The 3,214-nt window shown below is 45.1% G+C and overlaps 1 protein-coding gene across 2 annotated transcripts in view; it reads right to left on the reverse strand.

Annotated features, from left to right (window-relative positions):
* Window positions 1-2,577, reverse strand: part of Spry1 (sprouty RTK signaling antagonist 1) — a 7,558-nt gene extending 4,981 nt beyond the window's left edge. Inside the window, exons 1-2 of one of the 2 annotated variants that reach the window (XR_002819105.1) lie at window positions 1,212-2,577; window positions 500-584 (exon numbers count right to left, since the gene is read on the reverse strand). The gene's annotated coding sequence lies outside the window, so the exon portion shown is untranslated. Of the gene's footprint in view, window positions 1-499; window positions 585-1,211 lie in introns of those variants that run through there. The other variant, XM_004646149.2, reaches the window with a different exon arrangement.
* Between the last annotated feature and the right edge of the window lie 637 nt (window positions 2,578-3,214).

The raw sequence follows: 3,214 nt of genomic DNA on the forward strand, positions 1-3,214 counted from the left end.
CGGCGGCATCGGCCGGACGGCGGCGAGTCGGCCCGCGGCCCCCTTCCGGCTGCGGAGGGCAGGTCTCCCGCGGCCCCGCGCCGCTCAGGAACATCCACCTGGGGCTTCCCGCCTGCGGCCCCTCCGGGAGGCTGCGGGTCCCTCAGCGGAGCGCGCGGCACGGCGGCGCGGGGGTTCCAGTTGCTCCTCGCGGGGGCGGAGAGAGGGGGTGGCGGGCTCCCAAAGACTGAAAATCCTCGTCAGGGGCGTTCGGGACTCCGCGGCGTCCGGGGCTGGGCTCGAACCGGCGTCGGCGGGCTGGTCCCGGGGCGCAGGCCTCGGCGGGACCGCGAGGATGAGGCCGCGCTGCGGGTGGGGGAGGGGCGTGGGCGCGAGGCTGGGGGTCCTCCGAGAAGGCGGCGGGCTGCGAGGTCTCAAGTCCCGTGCAGGCCGGGCGCTTTCCACCCCGCGCTCGCTGGGCGCGGGGACGCGGCGATCCGGGGCTCGGGTCCTGCAGGTCCTGCAGGTCAGCCTCTCCCGGGCGGCGCGCACTCGCAGGGCTTCGACCCCGCGCTTCCGCGGCCGAGGCGCCGGCTACGGACGATCTGCGAGATAAGAACACATGATATTTCCTGGCTCTCCGGCGCTCGGACGCCCGCAGCCGCTGCCATGTGCTGCCTGTTGCTGCTCCCGTGATTGACAGGCCGCGCACAGTCAGCGTGTCACCCGCGAACCCAGTAACATGCAGTCCTGCACGTTTTTGCCCGAGTGCTTTGGCCCCTTGGAATGCCGAGGAGCTCGACATCCAAGCAACGCCTCTGCTCATTGGAAATCAATACGCAGAGACGAGAAATTCAGGTTTTTAAAGCATTACTTTGCTAGGGATCCGGTCGCCAACAATACCTAAACAAACACGCATTTGGTACACATGCGGAGAGCCAGCACCTCTTAAGCAAAAATGGCCCTGTGTTTCACACATCCGATCATTTACAGACTTTTTTAAAAACTTGTTACTGTTCGGATAAAGGAAAAAGTGAAAGGGATCTTTTTTTAAAGCGGTAGAATTTAAGAGCATTTAGCTGTGGGAGTGCTGCTGGTGTTTTGAAATGCAACCTGTAACCTTAGCTCTAGAGCGGGTTTAAAGAAATGTTCGGTTCCGTGCAAAAGCAAACATTTCTCACCTTATCATTCCTAAAATATCTACGGAAGGGAAGGAAGGAAACGGTTCTTACCTAATGCAAAGATTGGAAACTGCGTTTCAGGCACATATACAGCCACTGCAGCTGCTCCTTATCCAGGGCATGGGGCTCTGTCTGCCGCTATCACTGCAAACCACTTCGTGCCTTCCAGAGCGATCCCACTCCAGTTCCGCAGCATTTCAGCTCCTGCCACCACCTCCACCTCCACTGCAGGACACGCCTCCAGTGATATCATGTGTCAATCACACGGGCCGCCCGAAAACCTGGAACAGGATTTCCTCAACTGGCATTTGCTTTTTCCTTTACATGTACCAACTTGGAAACGTTACCCTGCACACAGCTTCTAAAAATTAGGGATTGCCTGTAAAAATCCTGCAAATTGCACTTAAGAAAAATGCATTCGAATTTTGTTATTGAGTTCTAATTTAAAGGAATTGGTGGACTTCAACCTTGAGTTAGAATTGTGAAGAATAAAAGATGAAAACATTGTATGCCAAACCATCACTTCTGGTCAAATGGAGGGAAACTGTATTGATCATTTAAAACTTGGAACGCTACCGTTATCCAAAATAAGCTTCAGAGGATGTGCGATCTAAAATGTCCAAAAGTGGCACTCCTTTTTGCAAATGTAATTAAGGATTCATACAGCATAAAGGTGAAATTGTCTGCTCAGAGTTTTCAGATAATGGCTCTATATTGGACTGTAATATAATTTCCCAAATATCAACTATATGAAAAAATCATTCTATTTTGTTATATAGTTGTATAATTTCCCAAAACAAAAACAAGTTTTTAAATAGGCTAAAAGGCAGTTATTTAAAATAGAAATAATTTACCAAGTTTTATAATTCTTAATAAGATATTTCATTGAGTAAAAAACCCTAATAAGTAGGACATTTTCTTTCTGTTTCTTTAAAAACTATAGGATTTTTAATATTTAATACCAAAATCATATAGTTCATGCTGCATGAAGGATTGTTATATGTGAAATATAGGATTCCATAGAGATTTTTAAGGGATACTTAAAAACTAAAAGCATGTAACTGGTAAAAAGAAAACGTTTTTCCTGTTACTACATATCAGGAATAGCATAAACTCTGCCTGCCCTCCCCAAAACACCCTAGAATCTAAATCATATATAGATATTTTTAGTTCAAAGTAATTTTTTTTAAAAAAAGTGATTCTGTATAAGTTATTTTTGCCCCATACTGGCCTTTCAAATGCTTGAACACTTTTAAAAACTCGTGTTCAAAATTGCTTCTAAGAAACCCAGGGCACAGCTGAGAACATCAAGAAGAAAGCGTCACCAGGTAACACTGAAGAAAAACTGATGCCAAGGAGCCCCGCATCCAGCCTTAATAGAAAAAGAATCAAGAGTCTACTTTAAAGTATAACATTGAATTTATACTATAAAATGCATTAAAATTATTTATTTTAAAGCAAGATTCATGTATCATGTTTTTTCATATATCTCATCAGATTTGGAGATGGAATGAAATTTTACCAATGATGGCTAGGTTTTTTGTGAATGGGCTTGGAGTACTCCAGTCAGAAATAGAACACCACATCAGAGTGTCTGCTCTGGCTCTTCCAAATTGCTTTCTCACCAGTCATCACAATTTTAGGGTGAGAGGTCGGCTGCCCAGTATGACAGCCAGGAGAGGGAGCACTGCATGTATTTATCCCATAAATTTCATAAACATATTTGAAAGTTTTCTATTGCAGATAAACTTCAAAGTACTGTACTTCAATCAGAGATGTATTAAAATAACTCTCATGATGATATTTTAAAATTATAATAAAATCCATAGGAGTGTATCCAAGGTACTATCATGAGTCATGTTTACTTAAAAATAAAATCTTATACAAAATGTATCAATGAGACACGGTATCATTTAGCGCTAAGATGCATCAATATTAAATATTAAATTACAAGTGAAGGTAAGAATCACTTTTCACTTTGTAGCTAGGAGTAGGAGACCTATTTCTTGGTTTCACTGCCCACACTATAAAACATGTAGGAATTCTAAGATTTT

This window comes from Octodon degus, unplaced genomic scaffold, assembly GCF_000260255.1.
Source record: "Octodon degus isolate 3935 unplaced genomic scaffold, OctDeg1.0 scaffold00256, whole genome shotgun sequence".
Taxonomy (NCBI): domain Eukaryota; kingdom Metazoa; phylum Chordata; class Mammalia; order Rodentia; family Octodontidae; genus Octodon; species Octodon degus.